This window comes from Myotis davidii, unplaced genomic scaffold (assembly GCF_000327345.1).
Source record: "Myotis davidii unplaced genomic scaffold, ASM32734v1 scaffold192, whole genome shotgun sequence".
In the NCBI taxonomy this organism is placed as follows: Eukaryota; Metazoa; Chordata; class Mammalia; order Chiroptera; family Vespertilionidae; genus Myotis; species Myotis davidii.
In genome coordinates this window covers 1,048,822-1,066,123 of record NW_006284346.1, presented here as the reverse complement: position 1 = coordinate 1,066,123, position 17,302 = coordinate 1,048,822, and the positions used below count along the sequence as shown (strand labels likewise).

At 37.7% G+C, this 17,302-nt stretch overlaps 1 protein-coding gene across 3 annotated transcripts in view; it reads right to left on the bottom strand.

The window, feature by feature from the left end:
* Positions 1-17,302, bottom strand: part of THRB (thyroid hormone receptor, beta) — a 287,111-nt gene that overhangs the window by 246,999 nt on the left and 22,810 nt on the right. Inside the window, exon 1 of one of the 3 annotated variants that reach the window (XM_006754656.2) lies at positions 3,924-3,986. The exons of the other annotated variants lie outside the window; for them this stretch is intronic. The gene's annotated coding sequence lies outside the window, so the exon portion shown is untranslated. Of the gene's footprint in view, positions 1-3,923; positions 3,987-17,302 lie in introns of those variants that run through there. 3 annotated transcript variants of the gene reach the window in all.

The window sequence follows — 17,302 nt, the reverse complement described above, 5'->3', positions numbered from 1 at the left end:
TATATCATTTTCTATATATAATAAAATATAAAACTGCTATTAATTGGGAATGCTTAGGACCTTGAGAATTTAAGGAAAGTCAAGTAAATACCATCATAATCTAATTTCAACAAAAATAGAAGTTAACCTAATAAGTACTGAAAAACTTGCATATATGAAATAATCAGTATAATCACATATAAACACAAGTCAGGGGTCAGAATGTTGTTGCAAAATTCTTTAAAAATTGTACATTAGTTAAATATTACTCAGTCTTAAAAAGGAAGGAAATGCTGACATATGCAACAACATGGATAAACCTTGAGGACATTACACTAAATGAAATAAGCCAGTTACAAAAAAGACAAGTACTGTATGATTCCATTTATATGAGGTACTTAGCATAGTCAAATCATAAAGACAGAAAGAAGAACGTTGGTTTTCAGGAGTTTGCAGGGGGAAATGGGAGTTATTGTTTAATGGGTATAGAGTTTCAGTTGTGCAAGAAATGTTCCCGCGATGGATGGTGATGACAGTTGCACAACAGTGTACTAATACAACTGAACTGTACACTTAAAAATGGTTAAGATAACAAAAAAAGCTTTCAATAGAAAAAATGTTATAGCTTAACTCTGAGAAAGGCAATAATGCCCAAAGAGATTAAATAATGAAATTTTCAACTCCCATGAACCGACTCATAACTTTAAATCAGATGAGCCCCCAGGTGAGACCCTCTGGAGCTATAAACACAAGTCGGGTTCCACTTTCCATTTGACCAGTAATCCCGCTTCTAGGAATATCCCAAGAAAACAGAAACACCAATCAGAAAGGCTATATGTACCCCTATGTTCATAGCAGTGGTATTTACAAAAGCTAAGATCTGAAAACAGCCCAAGTGCCCATCAGTACATGAGCGGATAAAAAAACTGTGGAACATTTACACAATGGAATACTATGTGGCTGTGACAAAAGAAGGAACTCTTACCCTTTTGACAGCATGGATGGACCTGGAGATTATTGTGCTAAGTGAAATAAGCCAGTCAGAGAATGACAAATACCATATGATCTCGGAATCTAATGAACAAAACAAGCTGATGAACAAAATAGAACCAGAGGCATGGATTCATGGAACAGACTGACAAATGTCAGAGGGGTGAGGGGTGAGAGACTGGATAAAAGAAGGTGAAGAAATCAGCCAAAGAACATATATGCATAGCCTACGGATACAGACAACAGAGTAGTGAAGGCCAGAGGAAGGGGGGCGGGGTGTTGGGGTCTGTTTGGAGGTGGGCAAAGTGGGGGGAGGGAAAGGGGGACATCTGTAATAGTGTCAATAAAAATTTTTTTTAAAAATATATTTTATTGATTTTTTTACAGAGAGGAAGGGAGAGAGATAGAGAGTTAGAAACATCGATGAGAGAGACACGTCGATCAGCTGCCTCCTGCACACTCCCTACTGGGGATGTCCGTGCAACCCAGGCACATGCCCTTGACCGGAATCGAACCTGGGACCTTTCAGTCTGCAGGCCGACGCTCTATCCACTGAGCCAAACCGGTTTCGGCAATAAAAACTTTTAAAAATGACAGAGGAGTCCACACACAGACAGACCAGGGAGGTGTGAATTTAGAGAATGGCAAACAAACCAGCCAAAACCAGGTCAGAGACAAAGGTTGGACAGAAGGAAGTGAAAGCAGGATTGGCTTGAGTTTGAAGGCAAAGGCAGAATTCTGGACTTGGCAGAGGGGAGTAATGGGAAGGCACATGGCTATCAGAGGCGTAACAAAGCAGTGGTTGCAAGTCAGTCAATGAAAAGCAAGGAAAGAGCACCGGGAACCCAAGAGTTCTATACAAACAATGATTTCAAATTCCTGAATGTAAGCTACTTAGAGAAGTGTTTCATTAGAAGCATGGCGAACAGTCTACACAGTCTAATGACTTTTCTTTACTTTAAACCTGCTTCCAACTGTTTTCAAGGGTTCATGTCTGTATGACCCATTTCTGAAATTGGGGCAGGCACCAATCACATCAAAACTCAGTGTGCCACACCACTGCCACACTAGCCATTCCCAGGAACGTGCGATGGCTGGCTGACAGAAATGGGATTTTTGACAGGAAATTCCCAGGACCAAGAAAGTCATGGTGGTTAACACTCCCAGAGAAAAGAGAGCAGTACTCTATTCTAGCTCAGCAGGGAAATAGTCAAATTGTTCTCCCTACTTATTAACAGACCAACATTTAGTTCAACAGCTCTAATTTGCTGTGGAATTTTTGACTTTCTCTTCTGAAAACTGAAAATGGTTTTCTGCATAATGCTTATCTACAAATGCAGTGACAATTTGTATTGGGTGTAGAGAGGTAGGTAAAGATTTTTCAAAATAGGGTAGCCAGTTTAAAGAACATTAGCCTTATCTTTTAGCTAAATACCATATATATATATATATTTCTCATATATATCTTAAAGGAAGCAATATATTGGTGAGACTTTCTGCATAAATACTAGTTTTAGAAATTATGTAATAACAGGGGAAAGAAGATTAAGTTTGGATGAATAATAGGAGCTTAAAAAAAGATCCTAATTTGGCTTTTAGATTCTTAATGGGACTGCTTTGATTTAAAACTAATAATTATAGAGGTAGAAATAAGATAATCCAGGCACTCAAATGGACATCATAAGAATGAATGAGCAAAGAAAGGAAGAAGAGCGGAAGAGAGGAGGAAGGATAGATAGAAGGAAACTAGAAGCCTTGGAACAAAGTATCACAGCTTAATTATTTAATATTCTTACTTATACAATAGAAAATCTTATTAATTCTTTAAGAAACAAAACTTCCATGGGTATGCCTTAGCTCAGGGACCATGCAATATTTATTCATAGTCTGAAAAGTCTTGGTATTAATTCTTGAGAAATAAAGACTGAATACTCAAAGATTCCTTCAGAGAGCCAAGTAACTGTTCAGTGAGAGCTATAGCAAATATCATATTTACACACTGTCAGCCCTCACAAAAGCTGATTTGTCCCAACATTTATTCTGTTTCTGAACTTTCAGTTACATGTTTCAAGGCTCTTTATTACAAAATATGCCTTTGTGTACATATTCTAAAATTTTTCTGAAGCATTCTTTACTTTTGTCCTTTAAAATGTACTTATTTATCTATGAGGTCTTTTGGTTTCAATTTATGACACTTACATTTTCCCTAAAATAAGTTTCTGAGCTACACAATGTATTTCATCCTTTTGTACAAACTAAACCAGGCGTTATAAAGTAGTAGGTAAATGAAAAACTGGGTTTAAAAACAAGACCAATAACTGACCAATCTATAACAGGCTCAGCTTTTCTTTCTTTCTTTCTTTTTTTTTTTTTTTCTGAGGGACAGACAGAGAGAGAGAGAGAGATTAAGGTGCATGCAGTCAAGTGGAATGAAGGTCACCAAACAAAATGTTGCAATCTTAAAGTGCCATCAGCATGTAAACCGTGTTCAGCAGCAGCTTTGGAGTAATTCACGGGACTCTCTTTATCACCTCACCCCAAACCACTCATAAATGCACATTACGGTGGTATGTTACATTTGCAGTAAAGTGTTGTAAACAATTAGGAGAATATCTTTCTTTAAATAAAAATACTTGATACGTCGTTTTAAAATTTGGCTCCCCATCCCCAGCTTTTGTGAGAGGAAACGTGACCCCAAAAGCTCAAAATTCCACAATTGGTTTCTACATGATAGACAGAAGCTCTGACAAGACTGTCCGTGAGTTACTCATTATCCTGCTGACAATGTTTCAATTACCAAAGGGTTTCAGTTGGAAATTTTCTGATTTTCACGGGAAAGAGCAGAAAGCCACAAGCCACACATGTCCCACATGTCCCTGGAGCTGTCTAAGTCAAAAGCAGAAGGAAGTGTTCCTTGTCCGGGGACCTCCCTTCATCGTCCACCCACTCCTGACCTGCTGTTTTCCTGTTGGCAATGACAGGTCCTTGCAAAGCAAACAGCTCCCCGCTCTGCATGGAAACGCTCATGCTCTCAGACCATATCCCAAGTACAAAACTCCCGGAGAGTCATTTGGGGAGTGAATCAGACTTGCAGCCAATAAGCACAAAGCTGACCTTTAAACCCCAGCCTTTAATAGAGCACTGGGTTATTTCACTGTGTGTTTGCTCAACAGTTCCAGGGTCACAGGGTCTGCACTCACTGAGGTGGGGCGAACCTGAACATCTTGCTCCCAACTCCCGCATTGTGACCGATAGCAGAGGGTCGGGGGCTGGGCTAGGAGAGGCCCTGAGCCCCAATCTTAAGTGCACCCTGTATCGCAGGCTGTTTGAACACGTTTTAGCATCTAGAGATCACTGGAGTACAGAAGTCTGCTGACTGGCTCTCAGCTACCAGCTTTGGAAGGAATGAAGAGTGTTGGGGAACCAGGAGTGGAAGCATTTTTGTTTCCTGTTTTTACCTTGTCACCGTGCCATACTGAGTGCTAGACCTTGAGGCAAAACATGAACTCAGTAATACACATCCTTTCTTTTTAAAAAATATATTTTTATTGACTTCAGAGAGGAAAAGAGAGGGAGAGAAAGATAGAAACATCCATAATGAGAGAATCATTGATTGGCTGCCTCTTGCACACCCCACACTAGGGATTGAGCCTGCAACCCAGGCATGAGCCCTGACCTGGAATGGAACCGTGACCTCCTGGTTCATAGGTTGACACTCAACCACTGAGCCACACTGGTGGGCGCATCCTTTCTTCAGTAAAAATATGATATTGCATTCATCATAGATATTTTTGCATTGATTTCGATATTTCAAAATATAGCACTACGACAATATTTATCTTGATTACTTAGTTATTGGTGTCTAAGGCAAGGGCCTCACTTGCCTCACCCTAGTCCTGGCCTGCTCTGTCACCTCACTGTACCCATCTTACATCTTAACCTAAAAATGGAAGCAGGGAGGTGGAGATACAGCTGGGGTAAAAAGGGAAGAAGAGCTGAGAGAGGCCACACAAGAAAATCATAATTGAGCATCTACCATGTGCCAGGTACTACACTGTTATATACATTCTTTCTGATCCTCATCTGTGAGGAAGGTATAGTCATCTCCAGCTGAGAAAGTTGAAGTTCTGAGAAATGTGTTTTTTCCCCCACTCTCCTCCATCCTAGGAACTGGCCCTACAAACTATCCGGCACTCAAGAGAGAAACTGGGAGTTGTCCATGATCCCTCCTCTCCAACCCATTGAATCTATGAGCTGTCAGTGTACACTTGTAACTGTTTGTGGACACCCCCATAGTAAATGGGGGAGTAAAGTGCAAAAGATGGTCTGGTAACAATTGCACAGTCTTTTTGCCATATTTGCCACCTCTTCAAAGGTCAGTCGCCCAGTTGTTTTGATATCCCATTGGCCAGTCACATTATTGCAAGTGCTGACTGTTTCGCAAATTCATCAAGTACATTTTAGTTTCATCTTGAATGCAAGCTCAGTTTCTGGCCAAGGACACTCACTGCTCTGAGCACCGGATTCCACCGCCTGACATATGACTTGGATATCTCATGCACATCTCAGACTGACATGACCCTAAACAAAGTTCTTAATCTTCTCCTCAAATTCTGCTTCTCTCCAGTTTCCTCCATCTCAGCACCTGGCGTCATTGATCACCTGCTACTCGAGCCAGAAACCTGGCAGTTGTCTTTGGCACCTCACTCCTGTTCCCCGTCCAAACCAATATCAACAGCTGTCCATTGAAATAGTAAAATCAATATCAACACTTATTAAAGCATTTACTATGTGCCAGGTACTCTTACGATGCATATAGGGCATTACTAACTCATTCCATTTTCATAATTCTATGATGAGATGATTCTTACTATCTCTTTATACCTAAAAGGTGGCATGGAGAACTAATTTGCCCATGATCATATAACTAGTAAGAGAAGGAATTAGTATTCTAGCCTAGAATACATACTCTTTTGTTGTTCTACACTGTTTCCTTCTCTTCAGCAGTGATTTCCAAGTGTTTTCAAACACTTTTTTTTGAAAATTTATTTATTGTTTAAAGTATTACATATGTCTCCCCCCCATTGAGCTCTCCCCGGCCACCCCTCCCCCCAGCACATGCCCACAACCCCTAGTGTCTGTGTCCATTGGTTATGCTTATATGCAGGCATTCAAGTCCTTTGGTTAATCTCTTACCACCACCCCCCTTTCCCTGCCTTCCCTCTGAAGTTTGACGGTCTGTAGAACACATACTCTCAACCATAGTTCACCTTATTGGTTTTCCATTGCCCCATCCTAGTCTAACCTACCATCACTGCTCACTCAGGCAACTGTAAAAGCCTCCTAAATGCTCATTTTGGTTCTATTTCTATCTTACTTCTACACATTAATTTTCATGAAGCAGTCAACATAATTTTTTAAAAACTTATTATCAGATCATGTCATTTCCTCAAAACCATTCAATTACTTTCTAAATAAAATTCAAACTCCTACAACCTCCTATATGAACTGGCTCCTGCTCTCTTCTTTGTCTCCTACCCTTCTCTACCTCATGTATTACCTTTCTAGCCCACTGGCCTTCTTGCCCTTTCTTGGACTTAGCAAACTCTTTCCTGCCTCATGGCCTTTGCACATGCTGTTCCCTTTGCCAGCATGCTCTTCTCCCTCTCTGGCTAGCTCCATCTAATCCTCCATATGTCTCAGGGTACTTCCCTGAGCCCTCAGTCTAAAATAGGTCTCCCTAGTAGTAGTCTTAGCACCCTCTTCTTTCCTTTCATAGCAATTTAAGAAAATTATAACTCTACATTTGTATTTGTACTTGTTTATTGCCTGTAAGCTCCTTGACACACAATCAAGATATGTTTCATCCACTGCCTTGCTCCGTCTCCTAGACCAGACCTTGAAATATAGTCAGAGCAATTATTTTTTCAGTGAGTGAATTAACCCTGGAATAGCTCTTTTAAAAACTTCTGCAAATTAACTAAAGAAGGCACTTAAATAATCAACATCACTGATTTTAGAGAGATCCTTAAAAAGAATGAATATATATATGCATCTATATATATATATATTCTACTTTATTTCTAACATGTGAATACAAATTATTAAAGCAAATATTCAATATTTGGAAAATACATAGAAAGAAATAATAAAAGAAAATCTCTAAAGAATGCTTTTTTGAAAGATTTTTAAAATTGATTTTTAGAGAGAGAGGAAGGGAGGGGGAGAGAGGGAAACATCAACTGGTTGCCTCCTGCACATCTTTCACTGGGAACTGAACCTGCAACACAGGTATGTGCCTTGATGGGAATCAAACTGCAACTTCTTAGATGCACAGGACAATGCCCAACCAACTGAGCCACACCAGCCAGGGTTCTAAAGAATGATTTTTTAAAACCTTACAGTATATCCAGATTTTTAAAAAGTTCTTTTGTTGTTATGACTATCAGTCCCAATAAGATGAGAATGAAACTCTCAACTGTTCTTATTTAATCCCAATGTATAGTAGTGTTCCATAAATATCTGTTAATAATAAACTATGGACAATTTCAGTCACATATCTTTTTACTATTTCTCATCCTAACTTAAAAAGATTGATTTTTTTTTAATTGGTGCCAAATCTCTCGTCAGAAAATAGCTGAATGATTTATTGTACATGATTTTCTATGGCCCTCCTATGTCACAGATGTTTTAGGAATAAAGACAGATTCTCTATGTCTCTGTATAATAGGCAGTTATGTGGCTTGAGATCAAGGTACCTGTTCTTCAGAATTTCAATACTTTAATTTTAAAAAAAGAAATGCATTCAAGAATGGAATAAAAAAATGAAAGAAAAATTTTGCAAATCACATATATCTGATAAGGAACTGATATCTAGCACATAGAAAAAATTCAGTAACAAAAATACAACACAATTTTAAAATCAGCAAAGTATATGACAGAACATTTCTCCAAAATAGGCCACAAGGAATATGCAAATCAAAACTACAACAAGATTCCACTTTATATCCACTAGAATAGTAATAATAAAAAATATAAAATATTAATTGTTGGTGAGGATGTGGAAAAATTGGAACCTTTAGGCACTATTGATAGAAATTTAAAATGGTGTAGCACTTTGGAAGACCATCTGGCAATTCCTCAGAAACAGTCTGGTAAAAATAAAGTTACCATATGACCCAGCTATTTTACTCCTAGGTATATACTAAAGAAAAATGAAGGCATATGTCACCTAAAAACTTGCACACAAATGTTCATAGCAGCACTATGCATAATAGCAAAAGGTGGGTCAACCCAAATGTCCATCAACTGATGAATGGAAAATAAAATATGGCATACCAATATAATGGAATATTATTCAGCAATAAAAAGAAATAAAATACTGACAGATGACTAAAACTTGTAAATGTAGTTAAGTGAAAAAAAGGCCAGTCACAAAAGACCACGTGTTGTATGATTTCACATATATGAAATGTCCGGACAGGCCGATTCATAGAGACAGATAGATTAGTGGTTGCCTAGGGCTGGGATAGGGCAGGGGAGGAGGATGAGTGATTGCTTACAAGGACTGGTTTCTTCCGGGGATGATACAAATAATATAAAATTCGACAGTGATGACAGTTGCACAACTCTGTGGATATAATTTTAAAAACCCACTGAATTATACACATTTTAAATGAGTAAGTTGCACGTGAATTGAATCCCAATAAAGCTGCTATAAAGAAATAACAAAATCTAGTTTTTACTATAATTTAAAATTAGAAGCTTGGCATTTACAAGAGCAGGTATGGCTTAACCAAAGAGTTTTTATAATTGCTTTCAAGCACATTTATGATATCCCTTTGTTCTTATAATTCCTGGTCTCCTCTCTCTTGTCATTGTTTAAAGGCAAGCTTGAAATCATAAGGCCAGAATTACAGAATTGTAGAGTGGGACAAAATGTATAAGATCATGATTTTAGAGTAAGGAAACTGAGACCCAAAGAGAATAAAATTTCCCCCCAAGATCATAAAAGCAATGAGAATCAGAGTTTTTCCAAACCAAAGCTTTATTTTTAATTTTTCAACAGCACCATAGGCAATATAGATAGTTGAATGGCATTTTCTAAGATGGCCTCAGGCCAAAGGTCTATGCAACTAAGTCTCACATGTAGGTAAGGCATTTCCACTCAAAGTATGAAGACAGCAAGGATGAAGTCCGCACAGTGATAGCTTCTTCTGGAATAAGCCTTGCCTGAGTACTTGGCCATGTGCTAGCCATTGTTGAAATAAAGATTTATTTTGTTAAGGACAGCAGAGATTAGGAAGTTCAGATTTGGGTTTCTAAGTTTAGCTTTGGGAAGTTCAGTTTGGTCTTCATCAGTGTTGGACACTTGGACTGGTTGCTTCCGTCATTCAGGTCTTAAGCAGCACGGAAGGCAATGCAAATAGAATGTTCTTGATTCTGAATTCTCTCTTCAACCTTCCCAGCAAACCCTTTCTTTCTCTATCTTTCCTTCCTCCTCTTCCCAACTTGCTCTTGAGACCCTGAGAGATCACACCCAACTTGGGTGCTTCAATTATCCCATGTGTTCTGTGGGCATCAGTGAGAAATGTGAACTAAAAGCTGATTTTGTTTCATAGTGTTGCTGAGAGCTGGGGGTGCAGCATAACTTTATTAATCATAGTTCATTTTAAACATTGGTAGTGGTACAATACTCAAAAAAAATAATCAGATGGTTCAATCTGTTCCAATAAGAATTTTGACCCCAAAGTTCATTTTTACTTCTACATTTCTTTGCTATTCCCCTTTCCTATTTTCTTCTTCCAGAAAGTCTAAACTGCCTAAGAGAATCCTGGCTTCCTTCCAAGGGGATATTTTATAACAGGTAGAGAAGAGAACTGTATTATAAAATTCAATGAAATAGTCCATCTGTCTGGATGAGGAGGAGATATGGATGTGCTGCCGATCCCCGGGCTGCTGTAAGTAGGATGGAGAACATGAGGCTAGCATTTTGATATCTCTAGTATTGCTCTACTCTCCGAAATATATTTCTAAAGCATTTTATCAGCTGCTTCACTGAATTTCTCTGCAAACGATTATCTTCTCACAGAAGTCAGTAAAAATGAAAGCATACGGTCTTTTTAGATTCTCAGAGCGAGGCATTTAAAAATAAGTTGAAAGTGTTTATGAAGCTTATAGGAATGCGTTCACTCAATCTGCTTTGGTTGTCACCAGATAGAAACAACGTGGAAACCAGGTTCCTCTCCATTTTATGGGACTAGGAAATAGAGTTTTGTCCAGGATAGTAATAATGGTGTTTAATTGCCTTTCTCTCATTCAGTAACCTGTTTGTACTCTATCTAGGTTGATTAATAATACTCCTTCAGAGTTTTTATTCATTTGGTGTTAATATCCATTCCAGGTAGGGAGTAAAGGGGCAAAGGTGGTGAACAGAGAATTAATCTAATACCCGATTTGTCATTCCAGAAATAGTTTTGAGAGAAAGATGATGAAACAAGCACAACTTGTGGTGTTTGGAGTTTTTGGTGTCACCAATTGTCAAATCCCACCTGTGTCAATAGTTAGGCTTTATTGAACTGTACTCTATTTGGAAGAAAGCAAGAGAGGGAAGGAAAGAAAAAGAACCTGAAAATATTTTCTAGTCCTATACTTCTCTAAAATAGCAGGTCAATTTCCCAGTGAGGATATACTAGTATGCATTTAGAGAAAAGATGGGCACATTTGGAAGCTACATGAACTCTTCAGGGTTATAACGGTGGCAATTATTCAGTCAATGCATCAGTTTTTAAACCAGGGCTTTTCAGACATTGATGAATCACCTGGGCTTCTTGTTAAATGCAGATTCTGGTTCAGCACGTCTGGGAGGGTCTGAGACTGTATTTCCAACAAGCTCTCAAGGGCTGTCTATGGGATTGGCCCAGAACCCACATCAATATAGTAAGGTTCTAAAGAAATGCAGCAAGGTCAAGGAAAAGGAAAACATTTGAGGCTAAATGACAGTCATCGTGGGCTGATAACAGCTGCCAGATTAATTATTTCAGCATCATTTTTCATTCCTGAAAGATGAAGCAGCTGAATTTGATTGACTGTTTTCAAGCTCTCTTCAAACATGTCTAGTAGGCTCAAGTCTCTGTAATTTTTACAGAAGATGGAAATTATGGCCTGTAGTTTATATTCAATTACTTTTGTGTGTGTGTGTTTTTAAAAAAAGGAGCTTTCTTCTCGCCCATTGCAATCTCATTGCCTCTCAGGGTGTTAAACATTTTCAACTCTTTTAGGCCACTCAGTAGGGTACTAGTTAATGGATCAACTGCTAATAATTTAGCTATTAGTTTCAATTTCCTCCATCAAATCTTTTATAAATGGTAAAGTTGACTGAGTCAAACATTCCCCCTACCCCCACAGTGCAGTAAATGTTGTACTAGTAGCTTGAAAGAATGAATGTTACTTTTGAACACCCAATTTACTACTGGGAGAATTAACTCATATTGTTCCAAAAGAAAGATCAAAGATCAAACCCCAAACCAGTAGAGCCTCAGATGTCTAATGTCCATATAGTATGGCTATTAATCCTCAAATATGTTATAAGTATTCTAAAAGGAAAACAAATCAATGTACCCAATTTACATTCTATATACATACTTATCACGTACGTATTAATTGAGAATGTATTTATTTGTATTTTGGGGGTACAATTTTCACTTCCAAAATACATAACAAAAGAGTTAGCCATTCAATTCTAAGAAACATTTAAACCACATAAATCAGATGGTGCCTAACATCTTACTTGCTATCCCCATTACTTTGCTCCCACTTCCCCTAAAAAGAATAGTATGCTATGTACTTTAAGGAGATTTCATTTCGCACATTATCTTAATGGCATTTTAGAATGTATTATCTGGTGAACTCTTGTCATTTGAACAGCAAAATGGAAAAGTTAAAGGCTTATCTTTGTGATTTATCTATCTAAAATTGAGCAGAAATTATTTCTTTCCTTGTTTTATATCACACTGAAAAAATGAATCCAATGGTTTAAATTATAAAACTAATATCAGCAGCGGCATCATAGAGTTCAGGGACGATCAGAAAAATTGCATTGAAAAACAATTTACTCTCAATTATATGCAGTAATGATGGGTGTTGCGATGTAGAAAAAATTCAAACTACTGTGTTAGTTTTGTAATGATAATGAATTTTTCTGCACCAGATTTTTTTTTCTTTTTAACGAATATTTAAATATTTAAAGAACTATCTTTTGTTCCTACACACTAATCTAAGTGGGAATAACATAGAAGTTTTATTTTACATTTCACTAAATAATTGTTGGATATCTTGAAAGTTTATTATTTGGTTATGAGATCGTATCTTGGAAATTATTCTTTAGTTATGATTCAGTGTCAGTCCTAACATTTTTAGTGGTCCCATCTAGAATTTCCTGGTTCCAGAAAATGAGGAACAGGTATAATATGTAACAAGTGCTTCCTGCCATCTTTGTTTCCATTTCCTCAGAGTCTACCACCCCCCCCCATGTCACAATTTCAGTTGATAAGTACTCTATTTGTTCCTCTTATAAGCTTACTTGTATTTTAGCAAAAGATTCCAGAAGGTTGAAAAATTTTAAAGACCCAAGTGTAAAGACCCAAATTTCAGGTTAGAGACTCTATTGAAATTTGGTTTTAAATTGTGCATATCTTTTTAAATATACCATTTTCTAGGCAACAGTACAGATTCTCAAATCCCCAAAAGGTTAAGAACCACTGCTAATAAAAGAATTTAAATGATCAAGAAGTAAAATTAATTCATCAGAATCACTTTGGAGAGATGGGCTCCACCCATTTTGGGGTTTGGAGTGAGGAGGTCTGGGTTCAAGTCTGCATTCTGCCAACCCCTCACTTTGTCACCTCAGGCAAGTTACTTCTCTGAGCTATAGTTTCTTTCTCTATAAAGTGAGGATGAAACTAGTGCCTACTTCATTGGGCTGTTGTGAAGATGAAGTGTGTTTGTAGAGACATTGTCATGTAGCTGACACACAGTATATTCTCAATAAATAGTAGCTGCTCCTATTATCACTATTACTGTTATTCGCATTAAAAAATACACAGTGAATACTAACTAATAAGGCAGATTATTTCAATACTTCTTCCAGTTGTCTAATAAAACAGAGATGTGGCTAAATAACAATGATCAGTTTATCTTTGACCAAGTCAGAGCTAAATAGATTTGTTCTCTAGAACGATTTGATTTTCTTTAACTATAGGATATCTAATCTAATGGCATGAAATAACTTTGGGTTTTAAAGATTAACTGTCCTTCCAAGAGTTTCCTAAATTTCCTAAACAGCTGGGTCTTCATTAAGCAAGTGAAATATACAAGGATTTATGTTCAGCTATGTCCAAGAGAACATCTTTGTGTTGAAAATGTGGTGCCTTCTCCAATGGCTATTAATGGAACTTACCAGGTATTATAGTATATCTACAGGACAGATGGCCATAATTTTCAGGAACAATATCCAATGTCATGCAATAATGTTCACCAGACATTAAGCAAAAAAAGTCAGTACACAAAATTATGTGAGGTCTGATCCCATTTTTGTACAATGATGGCGCAGAAAAATGCCTGGAAGGAAATACATCATTTCAAAGGTAGTGACAAAGGGTAGGTGGAGAATTGATGTTTGAGTTTCTACAATGAGCATTTATTCCTTCTGTGATCAGAATAATAATAAAAGGTATTAAAAATAAATGGTTAATAATGAAAAACTTGTCAGCAGTGTGATAACCTGGATAACATCCTAGAAGGCAAGGAGCCGAGTTCCAAGGCCAAGACTCAAGCATATTGAAATGATAATCTCAGACAAGTTACCTCCCTCTTTTAAACCAAATATTACTCTTTGGAATTGACAAGGTTTCAATAAATGATCTCGATGTTTCTTTCTAGTCGGACACTCTAAAATTCCAGATGTGTGGCCACATGTGGCAGAAAATGGTTTTGTTATTTAAGCTAGTCCACAAATAGTAAGTGGCACTGGAATGGCATCCTTTTCTTTTCAATATTTCCTGTCTGGTTGATTTGTTTTTTCAGAATAATAAGGATGTTATTCATTTGATAGTTTAAAAATAAAAGAAAAAAATCATTTGAAATGGGTAAAGGGTTCAACATAAATAGGGGCTCACAAACAAATTTGAACAGAACCTTTAAAATGGGTGAGCATTTTATTTGTCCTAAATAATATCAATCAAAGACATCACACAATTGATAACCAACATTCTGGAGTAAATAACTCAAGTCAAACAGAACCGACTCATGGTATGGGAAGTAGATGGTTTTCTTAAGAAAATTCTCAGATGTGAAATCCTTAGAATGAACTAGAACAATCACTTGCACAGCTTTGGGGAGCAAGGTATTACTGAGATTGTACCCCGGTCTAAACTCTTAAATACCAAGAAAATATCTGTGTGATTAAAATTGTTTAATGGTAATAAGTAGCAAACAAATTAGGTTGCTTGCAGCCTCAAATCCAAAAGGAAAAAACACATGTTTTCAACTGCTACCTTTTGGCCTTGGGTCTAAAATGAATGCACTAACTCCCTCTTTCCAAGAGCCCTGCAAAGGAGAGAGGGGAGAAAACTCTTCTTTGCTGCCCAGATTCTTCCCCTGGAACCAGTGGGCTCTTGGGCTGCCAGTGAGCAGTTTCCTCGAGGTGCTTTTTAAAGGGCAATGAAAGGCTGCAGCAATGACCCAGAAGCCTGGGAAAAATACCCAGTTTCTCAGGCTACCAGCCCCACCCCCTTCTGGGCAAGGCACCCAGCATGAGTGAAGCTAGTACCTAAAGCCGACCTGCTTCTGCGCATTCGCAAGAACAAATTTCCACCAACACCATGTAACCCCGCTCCTGTCACTGCTGTTGGGTTACACAACTTGGCTTCCCTCCTGGACAGAGTGAACACTCATCCCTGCTATTGACAAAGAGATTGCTTTGGCCTAATTAGTAAGGACATGGGCTGTTTTCTGTATCAAGGGCCAGTTAAGAGGGGAGGAAGGAGTATCTGAAACTTTAACAGAATGTTAAACGGATTAAGATTTCTACATAACTTGGTTAGTAGAAAACATTTTTGAAGCGGGGGAGGGCTCTCTTCACACCATCTCATTTCTAAGTTCGATGATAATCTTTAAGGACCCTGTGATATTATATTTTAAAAGGCATAGGCAATTAAGTTACTGCTACATGAAGCAAGTTTAGAAATAACATATGTGGCTTAGGCAACTTTCACTGTGATTAGAAATTGCTTCAAAAGTATACTTGATTTGGGCCTGGAGTCTCACGATAGCCAAACTACTACCCAAGAATTAGATGCTGTCAGTGAGTATTGCCAACTACTCTCTAAGTATTAATGAAAAAAAAAAAACTACTTATCTAGGTCACATTATCACCACTTAGGCCACTGATGAAGTAATATGTTAAATACTATCCTTCATGAAAGAATTATTGACCCTTCAAAAATGCCTTAAGAACTCCCTTAAGAAATAGTAGCATTAACTTGGCAAATATGATGTATGTCAACACAAATACCCAGATAAAGATAAATTTAGGTCATTAAATTTTGACCCAAATAATCAATGGTGATGACATAGTTTTTTTCTTGTGTCACCTTAATGTTTTATTTAACTTAAGATGAATTTATTACTTTAACTTTATTTTAATTCGTATTTGCCCAATATATCTCTTTCCATCACAATTATGTTAAAACTAGAGGCCTGGTGCACAAAAATGTGTGTACTCGGGGTGGGGGGTGTCCCTCAGCCTGGCCTGTGCCCTCTCGCAGTCTGGGACCCCTCGGGGGATGACCACCTGGTTGACTTAGGCCTGCTCCCCAGGGGATTGGGCCTAAGCTGGCAATCAGACATCCCTCTGGCAGCCTGGCAGACCGGCAGCCCTCGGGGGATGTCCACTTGCCAGTGGCATAAATGTTTTTAATGTTGCTAAATCTAATGTATACATTTTGCTTTTGTGGCTCATGCTTTTGGTGTCAAAACTAAAAATCCATTGCTGAATCACCAGCGTTGGAGGTCATTTTATTATTATTTTTTATTTTTTTTCCCAGCCTCTCCTTTTTTTATTTTATTTTTTTTAATTATGGGATTTACCTTCTATAATTGAAACTTTGTTGCCGTCACTGTTGCTGAGAGCTGGCTCCTGTTCACTGCAACTCTGAGGCCATGGCCTGCTGAAAGCAGGTATCTGGGGTTTGTTTAGCTTCTATAATTGAAACTTTGTTGCTTTCGGAGCTCAGAGCCGGGCCATGGAGGAAGCCATCACTGGAGCAAGCAAGCCTCCTGCTCACTTCAGCTGTGTGGCTGCCAACCACCATCTTTGTTGGCAGTTAATTTGCATATCATCCTGATTAGCCAATGGGAAGCATAGCGAAGGTATGGTCAATTACCCTTTTTGTCTTTTATTAGATAAGATATTTGGGTCACTATGTTTTAGGTTTGATGCTTGTAAATAGTATACAGTTAGAGCTTGTATTTTTATGTAATCTGACAATCTTTGTGTTCAAACTAGAGAGTTCAGTTTTGTTTTTACCCTTTTTTTTCATGCTAACTATTAAATTGATTGAATTTGCTTTATTCCCTTCCCTTGGCTTGGAAGTCATTCCATTTCTATGGAAGTTATCCCTAAATTTGTGTACCAACCAAAATCTAAAGAAAATCATTATCTTGATTCTTTTCTAGAATAATACAAAGACTGTGAAGACAATTACTTGCATTTCTTCCTCAGCCCATATTATTATGGGTACAGTAGTCAAGTTCTGTATTATTTCTAACAAACACTCATCAACAATAGTCACTATTACTGTTGTTGATTTTACCAACAGTGCTTATTTACATTTCCCATTATGCTAATTTCTTACTCGCCATTTGCCCTATGCCATTTTTCTTAGTTCAGTTCTCTTCTCATTCTAGTATATCCTTTAATACTTCTTTCAGCAAAGTTAATTAACCCAGTCTTACTTATCTGAATAAAATTTTACTTTGTCCTCAGTTTTAAAATTTAACTATACTTTAGCAGGTATAAAATTTTGGGATGACAATTTTGCTCAGCATTTTGAAAATCACAGAGGTTAGATGGCTGTTTAATTGTGATCTCTTAGCAAGTAATGTTATCCCAGCCCCTTTATATTTGATTGGCTGCATTCTCAATAGGATGAGTCTCAGTGTGGATTTGATTTTAGTTATCCTGTCTGGAACTCAAAGTTTCCCTTTAGTTTGAATCTCCGTGTCCTAGCTGTACGCGCGGTGATTTCATCAGCACCATTTCCAAGTTTAGTCA